The sequence below is a fragment of the Stegostoma tigrinum genome, chromosome 7 (assembly GCF_030684315.1).
Source record: "Stegostoma tigrinum isolate sSteTig4 chromosome 7, sSteTig4.hap1, whole genome shotgun sequence".
In the NCBI taxonomy this organism is placed as follows: Eukaryota; Metazoa; Chordata; class Chondrichthyes; order Orectolobiformes; family Stegostomatidae; genus Stegostoma; species Stegostoma tigrinum.
This window is the reverse complement of record NC_081360.1, coordinates 44605435-44618737: the sequence shown is the minus strand read 5'-3', so window position 1 is coordinate 44618737 and position 13303 is coordinate 44605435. Positions and strand designations below refer to the sequence as shown.

General features: G+C 42.0%; 1 protein-coding gene across 1 annotated transcript in view; it reads left to right on the top strand.

The window, feature by feature from the left end:
* osbpl6 (oxysterol binding protein-like 6) overlaps nucleotides 1–13303 on the top strand; it is a 173082-nt gene that overhangs the window by 85255 nt on the left and 74524 nt on the right. The window lies entirely within an intron of this gene.

The following is a 13303-nucleotide window of genomic DNA, read 5'->3' as shown; positions in this document are numbered from 1 at the left end:
AAGTGAACTAAAACAATTCAGATTCAGTTGACATATGTGTGTTATTGTGCATTTTCCCTTTATAGTGGCATTCACAAAATGTTTTGAGATAACAAAGTGTAGAGCTGGCTGAACATAACAGGCCAACGGCATCTTAGAAGGATAAAAGCTGACGTTTCGGGCCAAGACCCTTCATCAGAAAATGTTTTCTTTCGTTTGCCAATGACAAAATGAATACCAGCATTTGGACCTTAATCATGGGTGTAAAAAAAAAACCGGGTTGTATGTCTACCTGAGGGTAAACCTGTGGCTTTGTTATCTTTCTATAACTTATTCTGTAATATACTTATATTTAAAGTATCCCACATGATTGCTACCATAAAATGGATGGTCTGTTTCTGGTTCATACCAGTCAGACATTGCAGCTGTTGCATGATGATATTTGTATGGAAGGTAGAAAGATTGTCTATTTAATTTTAGACTCAACACTTTTCCTCAGTATTTGTGGAAATGTGTCAGTCTGCTGTGAGAATACAGAGTCACAAAATGGTTACAGCACCGAAGATCATTCAGCCACTTATGCCTGTGCTAGCTGTTTGAAGGAGCAACCCACCTAGTTCCACACCTCCGACTTCTCCCTGTAACTCTGCATGTTTTTACCTCTCTGAAAATAATCCAGTTTCCTTTGGTGTGTCTAAAGTGATCCTGTATCACCATACACTCAGACAGCATGGTCCAGATTGTGGCTACTTGCTAGGTGAAAGAATTTTTCCTCCTGTCCCTGTTGCTTCCTTGCCTACTACAGTAAATCTTTAGCCTCTTAATCCCTCCACCAATGAACAGTTTCTTCTTATTTGGGGCTCTGTCCATTCTCCATGTGATATTGAGATAGCTTGAGCACATCTCCTGTTAGCCTTTTCTTCTTCAAGGGAAAGAGCCCAAATTTCCAATTTGTGTATGTAACTGCTGTTCCTGATCCTTGGAACCATTCTGGTGAATCTTTTATGTACTCTTTCTAATGCTTTCACCGCTTTCCAATAGTACAGTGTCCTGAATGGGACACTGGTTTCCCATTGAGGCAGAAATATTGTACTGTACAATTCTCCTGTAGCCTCCTTGCTCTTGTACTATATATTCCAGTTATAATCATAGAATATTCTATGCTTTATTCATCACTCTCTTGACCTGTCCCATCAACTTTGATTTGTGCAATACATACCCAATCACTTTCACTCCTTCACCTATTTCAAATTATGCCCTTTAATTTTATTGTCTCTGTATGCTTTCTACCAAAATAAATTATTATTTGAAGATTCTTTCAAATCTCTGAAGTTAAACTGACTTTTTCTATAGTTGTTGAGCTTACCTTCACATCCTTTTTTTGAAAAATAATGGAACATTTGTTATTCTCCAATTCTCTGGTACCACCCCTGAATGAAAGGCAGACTAGAGAGTTACAGCAAGGCCTCTGCAGTTCTTGCTCTCACTTTCCTCAATATCTTTGAATGCATCTCACCAGGTCCTGGGTCTCAGCAAATTTTAAGTACAGACAGCCTATCTAATATTTTATCCTTATCAATTTCAAACCCCTCAAGTGCCTGCATTACCTTCTCTTTCAGCAGTGACTTCTTCCTTGGTAAAGCCAGAGCAGAATATTCATTTCATGCCTCAGCCAAAGCCACATATCACAATGTATAAATACCTTCTTCGGTGCCTTATCGACCCTACACCTTCTTTAACTATTTAAACACCCATAGAATGCTGCTGGATTCTCTTTTATATTAGTTGCCACTTTTCTTTTGCTTCTGTTACTTGCTTTATTGATTTCCCCTCTGAACCTTTAACATTCAACCTGCTTCTTTGTTGAATTGACGACCTCACCTGATATTTGACATAAATATTTTTTTTCCTTCTTTATTTTGTTCCCCATGTATATTTATTTTCGCCCATGGAGTTCTGAATTTGTTTGCTGTATCTTTCTCCCACATGGGAACATCCGCACACTATGGATGCCTTTTTTCTCCATTAAAGAGGTCATTGCTTGTTTATGGTTTTGCTTACCAGCATTTAAGTTAAACTTATCTGGTTCAGGTTCGCTGTTATTCTATTAAAGTTGACACCACCCTCCCCAGTGATTTATACAATGATCATTGTCCCCTTAATGTCCCCCTACAGGCACTGACTGGGGTCTCAACTATTTACAATCTGTATCAGTGACTTGGATGAAGGGTATAAATGTAATGTTGATCACTTTGCTGATGACAAAATAATATATAGGGAGGTAGGCTATGAAGAGTCTCTAAAATGAGTTCAGATAGTTTAATGAGTGAGCAGAAATTTGGGAGATGAAGTATAGTGTCTGAACATGTGAACATCTCCTACTGAGAGAGGGAGAATAGAAAAGTACAATATTCACTAAATAAAGAGAGGTTGTAGAAGTCTGAGTATAGAGCCGTATGGGTGTGTTGGTACATGAATCACAGAAGGTTACTACACAGGTACAGCAAGCATTGAAGGAAATTGGATGGCCATTTTTTATTAAAAGTACAATGCAATTTAAAAATTAGAGAGTTCTCTTAAAGCTATACGGAGCATTTGTGAGTTTGCATTTGGAAATCTATGTACAGTTTTGGATTCTTTATTTAAGAGAACACATAAGTAGGCTAGAATGCCTGCAAGTGCCTGCTTCGTGGGATGAAAGTGTTGGCTTAGAGGAAATGGTTGTCCCTGTAGCCATTGGAGCTCAAATGAGTGAGGTGATCTTATTGAAGAAGATTACGTCATGAGGAGACGTGACAGAGTGGGAGTTGAAATTACATTTCCCTGAGCGAAGAGCCTAGAAGTAGGATACATTCTTTCAGAACAAGGTTGTTCCAATTTAATATTGAGATAATAAAGTTTGAAAGTTGGCAGTCTGGAATTCTGTTCCCCAAAAAGTACAGTGGCAAGATCATTGAGTGTGTGTAAGGCTAAGTTAGGTAGATTTGTGAGTGACAAGGATGCCAAAATGTATGGGGTAGACTAGAAAGTTGAGGCAACAGTCAGATCAGTCATGAACTTCTCAAATGGCAGATCATGCTTGGAGTGGGGGTGTCGCCAAATGGCCTACACTTGTTACTCTGTAATTCATGCATCGCTCTGTAATTTCTTTGCAAACTGTTTTCTCCATATCCTCCCCAGTGGTTGGAGGTCTTTTGACTACTCCAAACACTGTACTTGTACCATTTTTCTCTTTAGATTCAAACACACAATGCTGTCCTCGATTCATCTGAGAAATCCACTCCCTCCAGCATTGTTGCATTCTACTGAATCAATATTGTCACTTCTTTTTCATCATGTTCCCATCTTTGCTGAACACCAAATCCACAAATAATTATTATCTAGTCCTATGCTTCTTTGAGCTAGGTCTTTGTAATAACAAGACCATCATACTTCCACATGGCACTGTGTACTTTGGATACTCAGATCAGTAAATGGGATCCCTTTATTTGCCTGTGTGTAACATTTAAAGATATTGCCAGACTAATGTTTGAAAAGGCCTTTCAAAGAATAAGTTATTTTTACAGCACTGTCAGGATTTATACTTAAATATCAGATATTCACAATGCTTATAGAGTTTAATGAGTAAAATGTGTTTTTATTCCATGCATTTTGAAATAGGCTGAATCATTTTTAATCGAGCTTAATGAAATTTGCTATTTGTTACGAGGAGCCACGTTTGGCACCTTGGTTTTAAAGGCCAGTTACTTTTTGAAGACAAATAGTTTTGTGTCGAACATCTGACAGGAGACTGTCTGGAGATGACAATAATTTGGTTGCAGCTACACAGCCAGTAAAGTCTTGCAGTTTTTCCCTTGAGTTCAGGTAGATACAATAGAAAATGTATTCACCAGTAGAGCCACAACAGACTAAATATATTTATTTATGGAACTTTCCCAAATCAACATGGGTGGAAATAGCATGCTAAGACAAGATGCCACTGCAAGTATCTATTGAAATTCTTTGTTTAGATCTTTATTATCATCGGATGTGCTGACCTGTGAATTATGTAGGATTCTTTGTACCCTTGCACACTATTATATCATTCCAGCAGTGTCACTTGCTGTTTGGAATCTAGTCCAAGTATTAATGCATGAGTCGTGTCGTTGAGTGTGACGGGTTATTTGTATGCTGAGCCTGGTCCTGCTGTTAATCAGCATCAATGCCTTCATATCCATCACAATATCGATCAAAATCAGTAACCTGGTCTGTTGCTTTTTGATCTACAACCATTTTGCTGCAATCAGCCAACGCAGAAAAAGCTGTGGATAGAATGTGTGAATGCCTCATCTGTCACTCACTGAAAAAGCTTGATGCAGAATAGAGAACTCTATTGTAACTGCTTTAGTGATAATAGGTTATTGTAATCTTCAATATCAAATGCTAGGTATTTATTCCATTTGTTTCTTGCATATTTATGTGGACAGCAGCAATAAATACAGTTGAATGAAGTAGTGCTTAGTTTCTCACATTGATTTGCACCACTGCACAATTTGCCTAGAGAAAGCTAAGTGAAATATCAAACACAATATGTAATTGTGAAATTCACATTTGTCATTCACAGATAATCAGTAAAGCACATTACCTGAACTTGTTGAGTTTAATTGTGTTTCCAGAGTTCTGTTAGAAAGTTACTGAATTAGTGAATGGCGTACCCTAGGACCAAAGCCAGGGGCTGACCCAGGGACTTGCAGTTGCAGTTTGCCGACAGGAGCCAATTAAATGGCCTGTCAGCAGCAGCCATTGCTGAGCTTGCAATAGTTTGGGAGCGAGGGGGCGGGAGTGTGGGGTGGGGAGGGTGGGGGCGGTGTTTGGTCAGTTGGTTGGAATAAGGATGTGTCAGTACAAATGGAGTGGCACGGTGGCTCACTGGTTAGCACTGCAGCCTCACAACACCAGGGACCTGGGTTCGATTCCAGCCTCAGGTAACTGTCTGTGCGGAGTTTGCACATTCTCCCCGTGTCTGCGTGGGTTTCCTCCGGGTGCTCCGGTTTCCTCCCACAGTCCAAAGATGTGCACGTTGGGTGGATTGGCCATGCTAAAATTGCCCATAGTGCTCAGGGGTGTGTGGGTTATAGGGGGATGGGTCTGGGTGGGATGCTTCAAGGGGCGGTGTTGCCTTGCTGGGCCAAAGGGCCTGTTTCCACACTGTAGGGAATTTAATCTAAAATCTAATCAAATTTATCGATGGGCCAAACAAGGTTGCTATCAAGTTGCATTGCTGTCCACTGGCTATTGCCACTTGTGATCTCCTAGGAGTGTCTCAAAAAAAAATGGGAAGGGCACAGTGGAAACCGGCAGGGTCTTCCCAAAACTTTCCCTACAAGGTGACAGTGGCACCTACTGCTGGGAAGGTAGGACGGGGCTTCGAATGATTCCCCCAAGTGACTGGGCCGGATAGCTCATTTGGCTAGATGGCTAATTTACAATGCAGCGTGATGCCAACATTGTGTGTTCAATTCATACCCCATCTGAGGTTACCACGAAGGACTCTCCTCAGTCTTTTCCCTTGCTGAGGTATGTGGACCTGTATATTAAACCACTACCAGTCATCTCTGAGGAGAGGGAATCCCAATGCTCTGGTAAGACTATGGCAATTTTTTTTTATGTGGCTGTTGTTCAGTTGAGTTCGTAGCTGGCAGATGGAACTCTTGTGTCACCTTTCCTACCAAAATGGTATGGCAGAGGGAAGGCCTCAACTTCTGTGCCTTTTTTCCACAGCCTTCCAACTTCTCATCAACCCCGATGAACCCCAATGAAGACTGGTAATGAAATGACCATACTAGAGGAGTTTGAAATTCTGAAAGCCAAACTATTGTATAGAAGATCAGCGAGTTCACCTTGTAGTAATGAAGCACGTTAATAGATTGTAATTCACCAATACCCTTATCCCAGCAATATGATTTAATATGACAACTTTGTAGTTCCTTTAATAGCCCTTTTAAACAAATCTCCCCTACATCCACTGCAAAACCACAAATAAAGGTCAGTATTAATATAATGCATTTTGGAAAGCTGTTGGCAGAATTTAGCTGTTGAATCATGATGTTTTACAGCATGGAAGAAGGTCATTCAGCCAGTTGTGTTTGCAGTAACTTTCCAAATATGCAATTCACATTGTGCCATTCCCCTACATTCTCTCCCTAACCCTGTACCTGCTTCCGCTCTAGGCCATAATTCATTTGTCTCAGTTACTTCGATTAAACCTTCCTCCACTACACGCTGAGGCAGTGTATTAAATAAGATTATAACTATAAGATATGGGACAAAATGAGGCATTCTGCCCATCAAGTTTGCTCTTTTATTCAGTGAGATCATGGCTTAATGAAAATTCTCTGTTCCACTTTACTGCCTTTTCTCCATTACCCTTGATTTCCTTACTGACCAAAAAAAAAATCAGTCTGATTATAATTAATAACAAAGTCTGTCCAGCTCTCTGAGGTAAAGGAATCTATTGCTTGTGACAAATAATTTCTCCCCATGCTCGTTGATTCCTTACTCTGAGATTATACCCTTTGGTTCTATATCCTCCGATAGGGGAAACAATTCCTCTGCATCTATCCTGTCAAGCCTCCTAATAATCTTCTGTGTTTCTGTTGGGTCTGCTCTAGTTCTTCCAAACTCTAATGACCACAAGCTGAACCTGTCATAACGAATCCTTGCATACCAGAGAAACACCTCGTGAACCTTCACTGTCAATGCCAGTGTATTGCTCCTTTAAATAAGAGGACCAAAACAGTTCACCGTATTCTAGGTGTGGTTTGGCTAATGCCTTGTATAGTTCTAGCAAGGCTTAGTGCAAGCTGGAAGAATAGCATCACAGTTTCTGCTTGGGGTCCCTGCAGCTTTCAGGCCTCAATATCAAGTTAGAACCTGAACACCATCTTCAATGTCCTTTACCCACCCCCACACCCAGGCCCTGATATAACATGGGCTGCTTTCAGCACAGGAAACCAATTTTCACTTGCCTGTGGTCCTTGTCAGCTTTTCTTTCTCCCTGGCATGCTATAACCCATCCCTTTGTATGCCAAACTATTTATGGTTTCTGTCTTGGTTCCATCTACCTATCTGGTCTTACCACCTCCACCCCCTGTTTTCACCATTAGTTCTCTTCCTCAAATCCATCTTCCTATGAGTCGTGAACTGCTTACTTAAAAATCTGCCACTGTTTCTCAACTCCTTTCCCAGCACATTCCAGCTAATTCCATCCACACCCCTATCTAGTTACCCTTATTTAAGTTTAGTAGAGTTGTTTCCAACCCAAGTTTCTCTCTCTCAATCTGAATGCTAAATTCTACCACAGATTTGTTCCACAGTGCCGTGGTCATTTCACTCATCCTCCCTGCAGTCCTCCCTCCTCGTCCACACAGCTTACAAGGACCATGTTACCGTTGTACAATTGCAGGGACAGAAGTTCAAGGGCTGTCCCTCAAGTCCCCACAGTTGTGCTGTCTACAGTCACGTCCTCCTGTCCTTGATCACAGGCTGAGTTTAAGTGACCTCATCTAGGGCCCGTTTCCACCTCCTGGAGCAGGTAACTTGCCCCTTGCATAATGTAGTGTAATATCTCCAGCTCCTCAAATTGGATCATAGTTGCTGGAGCTTTAAGTATTTGCTACAGTTGTGTTCCCTGTGGATCACCTTGATGGCTGCAGCTGCAGTACATCATCTGACCTGCCATCCTTTAATGTATGTTGTTTAAGTTAGAGTCATGGAGATGTACAGCACGGAAACAGCCCCTTCAGTCCAACTTGTCCATGCCGACCAGATATTCTAAATAAATCTAGTCCCGTTTGCCAGCATTTGGCCAGTATCCCTCCAAACTCTTCCTATGCATATCCCCATCCGGATGCCTTTTAAATGTTGTACCACTTCCTCTGGCAGCTTATTTCCTCCCAAGCACCACCCTCCACGTGAAAAAGTTACCCCTAAGGTCTCTTTTTTAATATTTCCCCGTTCACCTTAAATCCACGCCCTCTAGTTTTGGTTTCCCACACCCTGAGGAAAAGAATTTGTCTGTTCAGCCTATTCATGTCCCTCATGATTTTGTAAACCTCTAAAAAGTCACCCCTCAACTTCCGACTCTCCAGGGAAAATAGCCCCAGCCTCTTTAGCCTCTCCCCGTAACTCCAACTCTGACAACATCTTTGTAAGTCTTTTCTGAACCCTTTCAAGTTTCACGACATCCTTCCTACAGCAGGGAGACCAGAATTGCATGCAGTATTCCAAAAGTGGGATAACCAGTGTCCTGTACAGCTGCAACGTGACCTCCCAGCTCCTATACTCAATGCACTGACCGATTAAAGGCAAGCGTACCCAACACCACCTTCACTACCCTGTCTATATGTGACTCCACTTTCAAGGATCTCTGGACCTACACTCCAAGGTGATTTCTTCAGCAACACTCCCCAGGACCTTACCATTAGGTGTCTTAAGTCCTGCCCTGATTTGCCTTTCCAAAATCTGACACCTCATATTTATCTAAATTGAACCCCAACTGCTATCCCTTGGCCCACTGGCCCATTGAACAAGATCCCTTTGTATTCTGAGGTAACCTTTTTCCCACTCCACTACACCTCCAATTTTAGTGTCATCTGCAAATTTACTTACCATAACTCCCACGAAAACACCCAAATCGTTTATATAAATGCCAAAAAGCAGTGACCCGGCACCGAACCTTGTGGCACACCGCTGGTCACAGGCCTCCAGTCTGAAAATCAACCTCCCACCACCACCCTCTGTCTTCTACCTTCGAGTCAGTTCTCTATCCAAGTAGCTAGTTTTCCCTGTATTCTGTGTGATTTGACCTTGCTAACCAATATACCAAAAGGAACCTTGTTGAACGTCTTACTGAAGACCATATAGATCGCATCCACTGCTCTCTCCTCATCAGTCCTCTTTGTTACTTCTTCAAAAAACTCAATTAAGTTAGTGAGACACTATTTCCCAAGCACAAAGCCATGTTGACTATCCCTAATCAATCCATGCCTTTCCAAATACATGTAAATCCTACCCCACAGGATTCCCTCCAACAACTTGCCAAATCACTCCAGCATCCCTGCTCTTTGAACACAAAGAACACCCTGCACTGAGCACCTTTATTGTATTTGTTTCCTTTTTGAATACTCTAGTATCTTGCTTATACTTAACAAATCGTTCCAGATCCTAAGTGACTTACTATAAAAATATTAAAGTCAGATGTATGTTCCACCGTTAATGGCACATGAAGCAGGTGAACTGCAAGTACTTCAGCTTGGAGTAGTTTAATAGATAAATATGCTGCTTTGCTGCCAGTTTGACAAACTGCTTATTGGAATCTAATATATTCAGAAAAAGTTGTTCTTACTAAAAGGCTTGGCTCTCTCCAAGTTAGGAAGTGAACTACTTGGACAGCTCTCACATTATACCAATGATAGCCTAGATTTTCTGATCATCATCGGAGAGGGTGTCTCCAGTGCTGACTACAATTTTAACATACCCACTTGCCATTTAACACTAAGGTCTTTGCACCTTAGATGCTGGATACTGTAGGGAGGCCAAATAGAGCTAGGAGGCCAATTATCAGATGTAACTCTAGTGCAGCCCTCTTTCTCACGATGACCTGAAAATATTGCCCCTTCAGCCTGTCTTCAGTTTTGTTAAATGGAGATGTCAACCCCTAACACTGCTCAACATCTCCTCCCTCGCATGCCCAACAATATTCACCCCCACAGCCATCACACCTTATAAACCTAATCTACCTTCCCATTCCCTGACAGTGTTGTCTCTCCTATCATCAGCTGGACAGGAGCAAGGGATCCTGGAGGATGATCTGGGAGAGGGGTTTTCAGAAGTGGGTGGATGCTGTCTGCGGTTGTGGAGCTCAGCTGGGTTGGGGAGTGGATTGTTGTTAAGATGGGGGTCGGAGGGGTGTGAACATTGCTGTTGTTGGTATACATTGGAACACCATGTAGTAATGGTGAAATAATAACTGCAGGGACACTGTGAATGGGATGAACATTGCCAGGAGAAAGGTAGAGATTGCTGGGGCCACCAGAGTGCTTTGACTCTCTAGCCTAATCACCCTGAGTTATGCTAGCTTTAAAGCTGCTGTCTAAAGCTCTAAGTAAACCAAGAAAAGGCCAGTGTAAGTAAAGGGCAAACAGCCCATCTTGGAAGATTTGGAACAACATAAATGCTGGAAAGGCTCAGCACATCTGGCAGCATCTGTGGAGAGAAATCAGAATTAACATTTTGGGTCCAGTGACCCTTCTTCACAGTTGCTCACATGAAGGGTCATTGAACCCAAAACGTTAACTCTCATCTCTCTTCTCAGATGCTGCCAGACCTGCTTCCCAGCATTTTCTGTTTTTGTTTCGGATTTCCAGCATCTGCAGTTTTTTTCTTTTTGTTCGTTTTTATTCAGAAGATTCAGACTCTAATTAATTAATTAGGTTTGAGTAGAGCTGAGTCACCACTTGTCATTGATCCTAATTGAATACTACACAGTATCTTTGAATCAATGAAGATTCTAATTGCTTTAAAATATATTAATTGAAATAAAGATTATTCTCAATGTTTCCCCTTGCAGAGTGATTCCTGATCATGAATCAGAAGTGTATACGTTGCTCCAGTTATGTCCTTCGATGTGTGACATCCACCAGGCCAAGTTTACACATATGTAGGGGGTAACTACTATCCTTATCGTATGATATCACCAGACTCAGCCATTTCCATTGTCATTCAGTACTATTTCCAAAGCCTTTACATTGTACATTTACAAAGTGAGATAGATCATCGGTGAAAGAGATCATTTATGAAACCACAGCCAACTACCATTGTATGCAATAACACTATGTGGAGCTGGAGGCACACAGTAGGCCAGGTAGTGTCAGAGCAGCAGGAAAGTTGACGTTTTAGGTTGGGACCTTTCTTCAGAGTATGCACCCTGTTTGGGTTTGTTGTGAGAAGATACGTGCATCTCCTCACTATAGCTGGACTGATGGATGAATTACTACAACATTTCATTAATATACAATGCTAAACTTTGAGCCATTTTTAGAAAGGCTTCTAATATTGTACGTGTAAACAACTGCATGTTTTCTATGTTGCATTAATCATGCTCCTGCTAAGGTGACTTGTTACTGCAGTTTGAAATTGGACCTTAAACTTCTTTCCCCACTGAGGTTTCTTACAGTTGAAAGTAATGGTGGTGAATACAGTGTTGTGTTTGTATGTAACCAACAGTATTAAGCCCCATATTTTTATGATGATTGTTTTGCTTTTTTAAATATATTTGTAAAATGAGGTTTTCTTAATTGTATATTTTCGGGCCTCTGATATCAACACTGTACAATACTAATAGGAAGATGCTCAAGCGAGAGGCTTTGAGGTGTTTAATAAAGTGACGATTATCTAAATGTTCTCTCATGAAGTTAGGCAAGTTAATGACTGAAAGTAGCCAAATTATAACTTAATGTCCTCTTATTTTCAGCAAGGTATTATTTACATTCATTTAAAAGCAATGATTTTACAAGCAATGATAAGTAATAAGGAAAAGAACTAGCTAATATAATAAGAAATTAGTTTTGAAAAGTTGTTTAAAAGGCAATAAATGGGACAAAATGTGGTGTGAAATGATAACAGGTGAACAGAAGCTGTGGCTGAAGAGAGGAAGCAAATAGGATACAAACAAATAGTATGGCTTGCCACTTCTGGAACAGTTTTGTTGGTGCTTCAACTGAAAATTTCAGGTGACTCATCCATGATCCTCACACTTTTTTTTTTCCACTAAGACTACAAATATCTGTTACAAAAGCAACTTGCGTTGCACCTAGTTATTTTGGAAACACCAATTATATTTCATGCAGCTGATATCAGCTCATGCTCTGGATGGATTCATGAAACACATACAGCATAAGGAGCCAGCATTTCATCATTGACCCACCAACCGAGGTCCCTGGATTGACATTCCTTGAAGACTGAGCATTTGACCAGTCAGCACTGGGCCTTGATGATCTGGTTATTGGCTACATAATGGAAAGTGAAGGGTCACCACAACTCAGATTGTAGCCATGGGCCCAAGATCATGGGGAACATCCCATCATACCTGCCCGCTAAGAGCTGTTGTGTGACGTACATTGTTTCTCCTGGTGACATCTGAGGAGGGCCATTGCTTGGATCAATAAACAAGACATCCAATTATAAGCTATGAGATAGCAAGAACAGCAGATGCTGCAGTCAGAGACGACACAGTGTGGAGCTGGAGGAACACAGCAGGTCAGACAGCATTAGAGGAGCAGGAAAGTTGACGTTTCAGGAGCCTTTTTCAGAAATGGGGAGGGGAAGCGAGCTGGAAAATAAATAGAGGGGGGTGGGACTCGGCAAGGCAGGTGGGATGGTGACAGGAAGAGTGCAGGTAGGGAGTGGTGGGGATTCGTCAGTGGGATGGATGGGGAAGATAGTTGTGAGAGAAGATGGACAAGTTGTGTCTGGTCAAGGAAGTGGGGTTGAGAGGGAGGGTTGGACATGGGATGAGGAGGTTTTAAAATTGGTCAATTCCATGGTTAGACCATCAAGATGTAGGCTCCCAAGGCAGAACTTGAGGTGCTGCTCCTTCAGTTTGCAGGCGGTGTCATTGTGACACTGGAGGAGGCCCAGGATGTACATGTAGGGAATGGGGTGGGGGTGGGGTGCGGAAGTTAAAGTGGTTGGTGACTGGAAGGTATTGTTAGGTATTGAGCGCAAATGCTTCACGAAGCAGTCTCGGAGCCTCTGCTTGGTCTCACTGATGTGGAGGAGGTCACACTGGGAGCAGCGGATACAGTAGACCAAGTTGAAGGATGTACAGGCGAACCCCTGTATGATATGGAAGGTTTGTTTTGGGCTTTGAATGGAGGTGAGGGGGGTGTGGTGTAGGGGCAGATATAGCGCTTCCTGCGGTTGCAGGGAAAGATGCCAGGACTGGTGGAATTAGTGGAGAGTGTGAACAAGTCGCGGAGAGAGTCATCCCTATGAAAGGCAGTTAGGGGTGGGGAGGGAAATATCTATTTCGTTATGGGGTTGGATTGTAGGTGGCGGAGAATGATATGTTGGATGCAAAGGTTAGTAGGGTGATATGAGAGGTCAAGGGGGATTCTGTCTTTATTTTTGTTGGGGAGAGGGTGCTATTGGCAGTGGAGGCAGAGGAATTGGAAGTAGGGGATTGCGTTCTTGCAGGAAGGTGGGTGAGAAGAGGTGTAATTCAGGTATTGATGGGAATTGGTGGGCTTGAAATAGATGTCAGTTTTGAGCCTCCTCCAGTGTC